Genomic DNA, 13842 nt, shown 5'->3' on the forward strand with positions numbered 1-13842 from the left:
AGTTAATTGCCTCAGAAATTGCAGCCCAAATAAATGCTTCACCGAGCTCAAGTAACAGACACATCTCAACATCAACTGTTCAGAGGAGACTGTGTGAATCAGGCCCTCGTGGTTGAATTGCTGCAAAGAAACCACCAATAATAAGAAGATACTTGCTTGGGCCAAGAAACACGAGCAATGGACATTAGACTGGTGGAAATCTGTCCTTTGGTCTGATGAGTCCAAATTTGAGATTTTTGTTTCCAACCGCTGTGTCTTTGTGAGACGCAGAGTAGGTGAATGGATGATCTCCGCATGTGTGGTTCCCACCGTGAAGCATGGAGGAGGTGGTGTGATGGTGTGGGGTTGCTTTGCTGGTGACAACCAGCATGGCTACCACAGCATTCTGCAGTGATACACCATCACTTCTGGTTTGCACTTAGTGGGACTATCATTTGTTTTTGAACAGGACAATGACCCAACACACCTCCAGGCTGTGTAAGGGCTATTTGATCAAGGAGAGTGATGGAGTGCTGCATCAGATCACCCGACCTCAACCCAAATCCCCATGATTTGCGTGAAGAGGCAGCGGAGAAAAAGGGGCCAAAGTGCTGCCTTCTGAGAATTTGTAGGCGATCGATAAACCCCCACTTCCCTCCATTCTGCTAGCAAACACACAATCTTTGGAAAATAAAATCGACAAGCTACGCGGAACATTAAACTACCAACGGGACATTAAAAACTAACATCTAATGCTTCACGGAGTCGTGGCTGAAAGACGATACGATCAACATACAGCTGGTTACACGCTAGACCGGCAGGATAGAACAGCGGCGTCTGGTAAGACAAGGGGCGGCAGACTGTGTCTTTTTGTAAATAACAGCTGGTGCACGATATCTAAGGAAGTATTGAGCTATTGCTCACCTGAGGTAGAGTATCTCATGATAAGCTGTAGACCACACTATCTACCTAGAGAGTTTTCATCTGTATTTTTCATACAGTGGCTTATGAAAGTATTCACCTCCTTTGGCATTTTTCCTATTTTGTTGCTGTACAACCTGGAATTAAAATTGATTTTTTGGGGGGGGGGGTTTGGCTACCACTTTGAAGATGCTAAATATTTTTTATTGTGAAACAAACAAGAAATAAGACAAAAAAAACAGAAAATCTGAGCGTTCATAACTATCTCCCCTCCCCAAAGTCTGGGCTTTGACTAGGCCATTCAAATGTTTCCCCTTAAACCACTCGAGTGTTGCTTTAGCAGTATGCTTACGGTCATTGTCCTGCTGGAAGGTGAACCTCCGTCCCAGTCTCAAATCTCCGGAAGACTGAAACAGGTTTCCCTCAAGAATTTCCCTGTATTTAGCATCATCCATCATTCCTTCAATTCTGACCAGTTTCAAAGTCCCTGCCGATGAGAAACATGGTGTTCTCGGGGTGATGAGAGGTATTGGGTTAGCGCCAGTCATAACGTTTTCCTTGATAGCCAAAAAGCTACATTTGACCAGAGTACATTCTTCCATATGTTTGGGGAGTCTCCCACATGGCTTTTGGCAAACACCAAACTTGTTTGCCTATTTCTTTCTTTAAGCAATGTTTTTTTCCCCCATTCTTCCATAAATCTCAGCTCTGTGGAATGTATGGCTTAAAGTGGTCCTATGGACAGATACTCCAATCTGCACTTTGGAGCTTTGCAGCTCTTTCAGTGTTATCTTTGGTCTATTTGTTGGCTCTCTGAATAATCCCCTCCTTGCCTGGTCCGTGAGTTTTGGTGTGCGGCCCTCTCTTGGCAGGTTTGTTGTGGTGCCATATTCTTTCTTTTTTATAATGAATTTAATGGTGCTCTGTGGGACGTTCAAAGTTTCGGATATTTTTTTATAACCCAACCCTGATCTGTACTTCTCCACAACTTTGTCCCTGACCTGTTTGGAGAGCTCCTTGGTCTTCATGGTGCCGCTTGCTTGGTGGTGTTGCAGGTCTCTGGGGCCTTTCAGAACAGGTGTATATATACTGAGATCATATGACAGATCATGTGACACTTAAAGTCCACCTGTGTACAATCTATGTGACTTCTGAAGGTAATTGGTTGCACCACATCTTATTTAGGGGCTTCATAGCAAAGGTGGTGAATACGACAAACTCTGCACACACCACTTTTCCGTTTCTAAATATTTTGAAACAAGTTCTTTTTAAAATTTCACTTCACCAATTTGGACTATTTTGTGTATGTCCATTACATGAAATCCAAATAAAAATCAATTTAAATTACAGGTTGTAATGCAACAAAATAGGAAAAACGTCAGGGAGGATGAATACTTTTGCAAAGCACTGTTTACATACCACCACAGTCAGAGGCTGGCACTAACACAGCATCGAATGAGCTGTATTAACAAGAAAACACTCACCCAGAGGCGGCGCTCCTAGTAGCCGGGGACTTTAATGCAGGGAAACTTACATTTGTTTTACCAAATTTCTATCAGCATGTTAAAAGTGCAACCAGAGGGAGAAAAAAAAACTCTGGACTACCTATACTTCACACACAGAGACGCATATAAAGCTCCCCCTCGCCCTCATTTGGGAAATCTGACCACAATTCTATCCTCCTGATAGAAAACAGGAAGCACCAGTGACTAGACCAATGAAAAAGTGGTCAGATTAAGCAGATGCTAAGATGCAGGACTGTTTTGCTAGCACAGACTGGAATAAATCAAATCAAATTTATTTATATAGCCCTTCTTACATCAGCTGATATCTCAAAGTGCTGTACAGAAACCCAGCCTAAAACCCCAAACAGCAAGCAATGCATGTGTAGAAGCACGGTGGCTAGGAAAACTCCCTAGAAAGGCCAAAACCTAGGAAGAAACCTAGAGAGGACCCAGGCTATGAGGGGTGGCCAGTCCTTTTCTGGCTGTGCCGGGTGGAGATTATAACAGAACATGGCCAAGATGTTCAAATGTTCATAAATGACCAGCATGGTCAAATAATAATAATCACAGTAGTTGTCGAGGGCGAAGCAAGTCAGCATCTCAGGAGTTGGCAGTTAGTTGGCTTTTCATAGCCGATCATTAAGAGTATCTTTACGCTCCTGCTGTCTCTAGAGAGTTGAGAACAGCAGGTCTGGGACAGGTAGCATGTCCAGTGAACAGGTCAGGGTTCCATAGCCGCAGGCAGAACAGTTGAAACTGGAGCAGCAGCACGGCCAGGTGGACTGGGGACAGCAAGAAATCATCATGCTAGGTAGTCCTGAGGCATGGTCCTAGGGCTCAGGTCCTCCGAGAGAGAGAGAAAGAAAGAGAGAATTAGAGAGAGCATACTTAAATTCGCACAGGACACCGGATAAGACAGGAGAAGTACTCCAGATATAACAAACTGACCCTAGCCCCCCGACACAAACTGCTGCAGCATAAATACTGGAGGCTGAGACAGGAGGGGTCAGGAGACACTGTGGCCCCATCCGATGATACCCCCGGACAGGGCCAAACAGGAAGGATATAACCCCACCCACTTTGCCAAAGCACAGCCCCCACACCACTAGAGGGATATCTTCAACCACCAACTTACCATCCTGAGACAAGGCCGAGTATAGCCCACAAAGATCTCCGCCACGGCACAACCCAAGGGGGGGCGCCAACCCAGACAGGAAGATCACATCAGTGACTCAACCCACTCAGGGACGGCATGGAAGAGCACCAGTAAGTCAGTGTCTCAGCCCTTGTAATAGGGTTAGAGGCAGAGAATCCCAATGGAGAGAGGGCAACCGGCTAGACAGAGACAGCAAGGACGGTTTGTTGCTCCAGAGCCTTTCCGTTCACCTTCACACTCCTGGGCCAGACTACACTCAATCATATGACCCACTGAAGAGATGAGTTTTCAGTAAAGACTTAAAGTTTGAGACGGAGTCTGCGTCTCTCACATGGGTAGGCAGACCATTCCATAAAAACGGAGCTCTATAGGAGAAAGCCCTGCCTCCAGCTGTTTGCTTAGAAATTCTAGGGACAATTAGGAGGCCTGCGTCTTGTGACCGTAGCGTACGTGTAGGTATGTACGGCAGGACCAAATCGGAAAGATAGGTAGGAGCAAGCCTATGTAATGCTTTGTAGGTTAGCAGTAAAACCTTGAAATCAGCCCTTGTCTTAACAGGAAGCCAGTGTAGGGAGGCTAGCACTGGAGTGATATGATCAAATTTTTTGGTTCTAGTCAGGATTCTAGCAGCCGTATTTAGTACTAACTGAAGTTTATTTAGTGCTTTATCCGGGTAGCCGGAAAGTAGAGCATTGCAGCAGTCTAACCTAGAAGTAACAAAAGCATGGATACATTTTTCTGCATTATTTTTGGACAGAAAGTTTCTGATTTTTGCAACGTTACGTATATGGGAAAAAGCTGTCCTTGAAACAGTCTTGATATGTTCGTCAAAAGAGAGATCAGGGTCCAGAGTAACGGAATATGTTCCGGGATTCCTCTGATGGCATTGAGGAGTACACCACATCATTCATTGGCTTCATCAATAAGTGCATCGACGACGTCGTCCCCACAGTGACCGTACATACATACCCCAACCAGAAGCCACGGATTACAGGCAGCATCCGCACTGAGCTACAGGATAGAGCTGCCGCTCTCCCAAGGAGTGGGACTCTAACCCGGAAGCTTATAAGAAATTGCACTATGCCCTCTGACAAACTACCAAACAGGCAAAGCATCAATACAAGACTAGAATCGATTCATACTACACCAGCTCTGTTGCTCGTTAGATGTGGCAGGGCATGCAAACCATTACAGACGACAAAGGGAAGCACAGCCGAGAGCTGCCCAGTGACATGAGCTTACCAGACGACCTAAACTACTTCTATGGTCGCTTTGAGGCAAATAACACTGAAACATGCATGAGAGCACCAGCTGTTCCGGTAGACCACGTGATCAAGTAAGACCTTTAAACAGGTCAATATTTACAAGGCTGCAGGGCTAGATGGATTACCATGACATGTACTGCGAGCATGCGCTGACCATCTGGCAAGGGAATGGCACTGACATTTTCAACCTCTCCCTGTCCAAGTGTGTAATACCAACATGTTTTAAGCAGACCACCATAGTGCCTGTGCCCAAGAACACTAAGGTAACCTGACTAAATGACTACCGACCCGCAGCAGTCACGTCTGTAGCCATGAAGTGCTTTGAAAGGCTGGTCATGGCTCACAACAACACCATCATCCCAGAAGACCCCTAGACCCACTCCAATTTGCATACCGCCCCAACAGATCCGCTGGGTCCTCAGATCCTCAAAAGGTTCTACAGCTGCACCATCGAGAGCATCCTGACTGGTTGCATCACTGCCTGATATGGCAACTGCTCGGCCTCCGACCGCAAGTCACTACTGAGGGTAATGTGAACGGCCCAGTACATCACTGGGCCCAAGCTTTCTGCCACCCAGGACCTCTTTACCAGGCGATGTCAGAGGAAGGCCCTAAAAATTGTCAAAGACTCCAGCCACCCTAGTCATAGACTGTTCTCTACTACTGCACGTCAAGCAGTAACAGAGCACCAAATCTAGGTCCAAGAGGCTTCTAAACAGCTTCTACCTCCAAACCATAACTCCTGAACATCTAATCAAATGGCTACCCAGACAATTTTCATTGCCCCCCCTCTTTACACCGCTGCTACTCTGTTGTTTTCGTCATCTATGCATAGTCAATAACTCTACCGAGATGTACATACTACCTCAACTAATCGGTACCCCCCTGTATATAGTCTCGCTATTGTTTTACTACTGCTCTTTAATTACTTGTTACTTTTATCTCTCATTCTTTTCAATATTTTTTGAAACTGCATTGTTGGTTGGGGGCTCGTAAGTTAGCATTTCACTGTAAGGTCTACACTTGTTGTATTCGGCACATATGACAAATCCAATTTGATTCCAAACTTTTGAATGGTACCGTATGTATGTGAATGGTGTGTATGGACAATATGTGAATTGAAAAGGTGTGTACAGCAGTAGTTATATAGGATGGGCCATGACTAGAATACAGTATATACATATAAAGTGGGTAAAACAGTGTGTAAACATTATTAAAGTGTTCAATGACTATGTACTGTACATCAGGCAGCAGTCTAAGGTGCAGGGTAGATAACTGGGTGGTGACAGTGTCTGAGGTTCTGGCCAGGGTACTGGGCAGAGGCTGGCTAGTGGTGACTGTTTAACAGTCAGATGGCCTGGAGATAAGCTGATTATCAGTCTTTCGGTCGCAGTATTAATTCATCTCTACTTTCTCCGCCTTCTACATGGTAGCGGGATGAACAGTCCGTGGCTCAGGTGGCTGGGTCCTTGATGATCTTCTAGGCCTTTCTGACACCGCATCTTAATGTAAGTCTTAAGCTAACAAAAGAGAAGGTTGTGATCTTCCCTATACATGTGTCATGGACATTCCTTGACCACACTATGTGTGTGAAAAATCTTATACTGCTAAACCTTGCCACAGAATTACCATCTCACTAAGTGACTCATGACAGTGGATTCTTTTTGCTTGGCTTTTGTCACATTCAGTGGTGGAAAAAGTACCCAAATTGTCATACTTGAGTAAAAGTATAGATACCTTCATAGAAAGTTACTCAAGTAAAAGTCATCCAGTTAAATACTATGTGAGTAAAATTCAAAGATTTTGGTTTTAAATATACTTACACTACCGGTCAAAAGTTTTAGAACACCTAATCATTGAAGGGTTTCTTTATTTTTAATATTTCATAGTTTTGATGTCTTCACTATTATTCTACAATGTAGCCCAATAGTAAAAATAAAGAAAAACCCTGGAATGAGTAAGTGTTCTAAAACTTTTGACCGGTAGTGTACTGTATATAGCAAAAGTCAAATATACATTTCTAAATTATACTTAAGTATCAAAAGTACAATTATATTTTAAAATGCCTTATATTAAGCAAAGCAGGCAGCACCATTTTCTTGCTTTTCAAATGTATGGATAGTCAGGGGCACACCCCAACACTGGCAGTAGGGATGAGCACGTGTTCTCAATATGTCCATGAATCAGACCATTTGTCTTGCTAAGCATTCACAATATAAAACGAGTACTTCTGGTTGTCAGGGAAAATTTAGTAAAAAGTATATTATTTTCATCAGGGATAAAGTGAAGTAAAAGTTGTCAGAAATATAAAATAGTAAAGTAAAACACAGATGCCCAAAAAAACTACTTAAGTAGTACTTTAAAGTGGTCCAACTAAAATGTTATCCGGACTGTGTTCAAAATGAAGACAAGTCTTAATAAAACCACTTTGTAAGTGAGACGGTTTCCTTACTCAGTGGGTATCTAATTTAAAAACATGTGTAGTGAGTTTCACAGCATGCAGGTTTTGTGGGAACACTTAAATAACATATGGCACAGAGAGCAAAAAGGTACAGTGCGTCTCAGATGGAATCACCTAACACCAATACCCAGTCAAAGGTTACTGGCTTGGGCTGGCTCAGGAAATATGTCATACCATGGCTGTTATTAAAAACCTGCCTTTCTAGTGTCTTTAAAACAAATCAATAACATTCGACAATTCACTGTGATCCAGTGAGAAGATGCTGCCTCTCGCTGTCTAGGAGCAGAACAATTTTACATACCTGTGTTAAGTTAACCATTTTGTTCATGCATAAAAAAAGTTGATGTACAAAATGCATTTATTCCCAGCTTCCTGCCTTCAGTTCGCATCTCAGCAGTGCCTGCCCTTATTGATCATGGCACTATCTAGGCCTAGGGTAATAGAGTCTAAAAATGGGCAACCAACATCGTTTCTAACAATGTAAGAATCCATTAATCAAGTATTTGAATGCATTAAACATTTATTAAAAATGTACACAATAATACATAAACATTTATTTGTATTAGACGTACGAAACTTTGTGCAAACTATTTCCCAATTTAGAGTACATAAAAATAAAAAACATTAACCAAAACTGTATGACAGGGTCCTACAAATGTCATTAGAAAATACTAAACGCATGCAAACAGATTCAATAAAATACTAATATTAAATCAAAGGAAATGGAGCCACGAATAAACTTCGACAAAGTTTGTGACTATACAATGTAGCGCAAAATCTCTGTCATTAATGTAAGTTACTCAGACTAGAAGGTTAAAGCCATGATGCATTCATGCCACAATAGGGTGTTATACCATCATACATGCACCCAGTAAACAAAACAGCTTGTACATTCCAAACACAGATCATAGTCCGTTGGAAAAAATGTAGAAACCTGATCGCAGAGCTTCTGAAATAAAATAAGTTCTCCATTGAGATGCGATGCCTAGCTCTTACCCTCCTCTTGGTGGTCTGTGTCCATACTGACATGACGCAAGACTGCACATGGAAACTGGCCTACCGGTATTAACAAATTTGGTTCAATACATTAAATATTGCTGTACATGTTAAACATTGTACATTTTTCCCCGACAAAACCAAAAAAAAATAGCTAGAAAAATCAGGATCATCATCAGTGTCAAAGAAAGCAGCATTCAGTCATGGAAAAACGTGCTTTTAATAAAACATTTTTGTTCAAACCCTTCCTTTTCCCTTCATCTTTGGACACCAGACAAAGTTAGACATCAGAAACAAAGACAGAAATTTAAGAAGTGTGTTTTGCATAAAGTGAACACATACCTATTCCGTTCAAACACATTTCCCAAGTAAGATTAATTGTTCCATGTTAAAAGTCTTCCCTATTGCCTATGAAAGTGATACTTTACAGATATCTTGCAGACATACAACTCCCTTTAAAAGAAAAAGAAAAAGGAGACGTCTAAAAACAATACATGGCAATGGGGACAGTACACGACACGGTACCTTTTCCAGTACACGACACACTGACGTCACGTACGACTCTTGGCGGCAGTAAGAAAGCCATCCGTGCCCATTTGCCTGAATTTACGTTTTTATTACTCCTAAACAAAATACATTTAGGTTCTCATACGCTTACAATGGATGTTTTGACATTTGCTGGAACAGTAGTTAAGATTTTATTTGGTTTTGATCTTTGCAAAAATAACTTTCGAATGCAGCAGTTAGCTAGAATGCTAACGCTCATTGATATAGGCTGTAGCAAAAGATAGCCAAAGAGACATTTTACTGGTTGAAGTGTAATGCAGTTGATTTGCGATGACAAACATTAAAACAGGACATTATTACGAGCCTTAAACTCAAACTATACTCCAAAAGTAGTGTGATATGCACTCGTAAGCAGCATGTTCTGTAAGAACTCCCCCGTGTTCCGCTACCAACTTGCAGCGTCGCCCTCGTGCGGCAATGTTTGCAAACCCAGAAAGGTGTCAAAAGCAATAGAAACAATGGAAAAACAGAAACAAATACTTAATGTAATAACAATCCTGTACAATGTTCAAAAACTACAGTGAGCTCCAAATGTATTGGGACAGCGACACGTTGTTTTGGCTCTTTACTCCAGCATTTTGGATTTGAATAAAAAGACTCAGGAGAACAGTTTAGAAATTACAGCACTATTTGTAATTCATTAAGGACTATCCGTAATCATGGTAGCATCCACATTAATTTAGAAGTGTTTAGAAACATTCTATTTCTTATATATGATAAAAGTGACTCCAGAAATGACACATTATTTACCATTAATTTCCATTGGGCACAAAATCTGAAACCACAAAAACCAACAGCAAATGCATCCAACAAGTTTATAGAGTCACACGCTTGATGTAGTCATTGTGTGCAAGGAATATGGGACCAAATACAAAACTTTAATACACCTCCAAAAGTTTTGGAACAAATTCACTTAGGCCCCCCCACATTTTAGGGGACTATGTACAAAAAGTGTGGTAATTTCTAAACAGTTCACCCGATGTGGAGGAAAATACCCTCAAATGAATGCAGACTGTCTGCACTTTAACCTCATAGTATAATTTCAAATCCAAAGTGCTGGAGTACAGAGCCAAAAACAACAAGTGTGTCGCTGTCCCAAAACTTGGAGCTCACTGTATACAGTGCATTCAGAACCCTTCCCCCTTTTGTTACATTACAGCCTTATTCTAAAATGGATAAAATATACACTGCTCCAAAAAATAAAGGGAACACTAAAATAACACATCCTAGATCTGAATGAATGAAATATTCTTAAATAAATCAAAAATTATCAATGGAAATCAAATTTATCAACCCATGGAGGTCTGGATTTGGAGTCACACTCAAAATTAAAGTGGAAAACCACACTACAGGCTGATCCAACTTTGATGTAATGTCCTTAAAACAAGTCAAAATGAGGCTCAGTAGTGTGTGTGGCCTCCACGTGCCTGTATGACCTCCCTACAACGCCTGGGCATGCTCCTGATGAGGTGGCGGATGGTCTCCTGAGGGATCTCCTCCCAGACCTGGACTAAAGCATCCGCCAACTCCTGGACAGTCTGTGGTGCAACGTGGCGTTTGTGGATGGAGCGAGACACGATGTCCCAGATGTGCTCAATTGGATTCAGGTCTGGGGAATGGGCGGGCCAGTCCATAGCATCAATGCCTTCCTCTTGCAGGAACTGCTGACACACTCCAGCCACATGAGGTCTAGCATTGTCTTGCAGTAGGAGGAACCCAGGGCCAACCGCACCAGCATATGGTCTCACAAGGGGTCTGAGGATCTCATCTCGGTACCTAATGGCAGTCAGGCTACCTCTGGCGAGCACATGGAGGGCTGTGCGGCCCCCCAAAGAAATGCCACCCCACACCATGACTGACCCACTGCCAAACCGGTCATGCTGGAGGATGTTGCAGGCAGCAGAACGTTCTCCACGGCGTCCCCAGACTGTCACGTCTGTCACATGTGCACATTGTGAACCTGCTTTCATCTGTGAAGAGCGCAGGGCGCCAGTGGCGAATTTGCAAATCTTGGTGTTCTCTGGCAAATGCTGTCCTGAGATGTTGGGCTGTATGTGGACGTCGGGCCCTCAGGAGTCTGTTTCTGACCGTTTGAGCAGACACATGCACATTTGTGGCCTGCTGGAGGTCATTTTGCAGGGCTCTGGCAGTGCTCCTTGCACAAAGGCAGAGGTCCTGCTGCTGGGTTGTTGCCCTTCTACGGCCTCCTCCACATCTCCTGATGTACTGGCCTGTCTCCTGGTGCCTCCATGCTCTGGACACTACGCTGACAGACACAGCAAACCTTCTTGCCACAGCTCGCATTGATGTGCCATCCTGGATGAGCTGCACTACCTGAGCCACTTGTGTGGGTTGTAGACTCCGTCTAATGCTACCACTAGAGTGAAAGCACCGCCAGCATTCAAAAGTGACCAAAACATCAGCCAGGAAGCATAGGAACTGAAAAGTAGTCTGTGGTTATCACCTGCAGAACCACTCCTTTATTGGGGGTGTCTTGCTAATTGCCTATAATTTCCACCTGTTGTCTATTCCATTTGCACAACAGCATGTGACATTTGTCAATCAGTGCTGCTTCCTAAGTGGACAGTGTGATTTCACAGAAGTGTGATTGACTTGGAGTTACATTGTGTTGTTTAAGTGTTCCCTTTATTTTTTTGAGCAGTGTATATACAGTACTTATTTTCCACCATAATTGGCAAATAAATTCATTAAAAATCCTACAATGTGATTTTCTGGATTTGTTCCCCTCATTGTCTGTCATAGTTGAAGTGTACCTATGATGAAAATTACAGGCCTCTCTCATCTTAAGTGGGAGAACTTGCACAATTGGTGGCTGAATAAATATTTCTTTGCCCCACTGGGTGGGTGGGTATATATATATATATATATGCATGGTTTCATGCATGTTAACATTAGAAGCCTACTCCCTAAGTTTGTTTTACTCACTGCTTTAGCACACTCTGCCAACCCGGATGTCCTAGCTGTGTCTGAATCCTGGCTTAGGAAGACCACCAAAAACCCTGAAATGTCCAACCCTAACGACAACATTTTCTGACAAGATAGAACTGCCAAAGGGGGCGGTGTTGCAATCTACAGCAGAGATAGCATGCAGAGTTCTGTCTTTACTATCCAGGTCTTTACCCAAACAATTCAAACTTCTACTTTTAAAAATCCACCTTCCCAGAAAGAAGTCGCTCACCGTTGCCGCTTGCTATAGACCACCCTCTGCCCACAGCTGTGCACTGGACACCATAAGTGAATTGATTGCCCCCCCCCCCATCCATCTTCAGAGCTCGTGCTGCTAGGTGACCTAAACTGGGACATGCTTAACACCCCGGCCATCCTACAATCTAAGCTTGATGCTCTCAATCTCACACAAATTATCAATGAACCCACCAGGTACAACCCCAAATCTGTAAACACAGGCACCCTCATAGATATCATCCTAACCAACTTGCCCTTCAAATACACCTCTGCTGTTTTCAACCAAGATCTCAGCGATCACTGCCTGCATCCGCAATGAGTCTGCGGTCAAACGACCACCCCTCATCACTGTTAAACACTTCAACGAGCAAGCCTTTCTAATCAAACTGGTCCGGGTATCCTGGAAGGATATTGACCTCATCCCGCCAGTGGAGGATGCCTGGTTATTCTTTAAAAGTGCCTTCCTCAAAATCTTGGATAAACATGCCCCATTCAAAAAATAAAATAAAATAGAACCAGGAACAGATATAGCCCTTGGTTTTCTCCAGACCTGACTGCCCTTGACCAGCACAAAAACACCCTGCATTAGCATCGAATAGCCCCCGTGATATGCAACTTTTCAGGGAAGTTAGGAACCAATATACACAGGCAGTTAGGAAAGCCAAGGCTAGCTTTTTCAAGCAGAAATGTTCATCCTGTAGCACAAACTCAAAAGTTCCAGGACACTAAAGTCCAAGGAGAATAAGAGCACCTCCTAGCTGCCCACTGCACTGAGGCTAGGAAACACTGTCACCACCGATAAATACACTATAATTGAGAATTTCAATAAGCATTTTTCTACGGCTGGCCATGCTTTCCTCCTGGCTACCCCTACCCCGGTCAACAGCCCTGCACTCCCCACAGCAACTCGCCCCCATTTCTCCTTCACCCAATTCTAGATAGCTGATGTTCTGAAAGAGCTGCAAAATCTGGACCCCTATAGAATCAGCCGGGCTAGACAATCTGGACCCTCTCTAAAATGATCTGCCGAAATTGTTGCAACCCCTATTACTAGCCTGTTCAACCTCTCTTTCATATTGTCTGAGATTCCCATAGATTGAAAAGCTGCCTCAGTCATCCCCCTCTTCAAAGGGGGGACATTCTAGACCCATTATCTATCCTACCCTGCCCTTCTAAGGTATTTGAAAGCCAAGTTAACAGATGACCTACCATTTTGAATCCCACCGTACCTTCTCCGCAATACAATTTGGTTTCAGATCTGGTCATGGGTGCACCTCAGCCACGCTCCTAAACGATATCATAACTACCATCGTTAAGAGACATTACAGTGCAGCCGTATTCATCGACCTGGCCACGGCTTTCGACTGTCAATCACCACATTCTTATTGGCAGACTCAAGGGCCTTGGTTTCTCAAATGATTGCCTCGCCTGGTTTACCAACTACTTGTCAGATTGAGTTCAGTGTGTCAAATCGGAGGGCCTGTTGTTCGGACCTCAGGCAGTGTCTATGGGGGTGCCAAAGGGTTAAATTCTCGGGCCGACTCTTCTTTGTATACATCAATGATGTCGCCCTTGCTGCTGGAGATTCTCTGATCCACCTCTATGCAGACGACACCATTCTGTATACTTCTGGCCCTTCTTTGGACACTGTGTTAACTAACCTCCAGACGAGCTTCAATGACATACAACACTCCTTCTGTGGCCTCCAACTGCTCTTAAATGCTTGTAAAACTAAATGCATGCTATTCAACCGATCACTGCCTGCACCTGCCTGTCCATCCAGCATCA

Source organism: Oncorhynchus tshawytscha, linkage group LG30 (assembly GCF_018296145.1).
Source record: "Oncorhynchus tshawytscha isolate Ot180627B linkage group LG30, Otsh_v2.0, whole genome shotgun sequence".
In the NCBI taxonomy this organism is placed as follows: domain Eukaryota; kingdom Metazoa; phylum Chordata; class Actinopteri; order Salmoniformes; family Salmonidae; genus Oncorhynchus; species Oncorhynchus tshawytscha.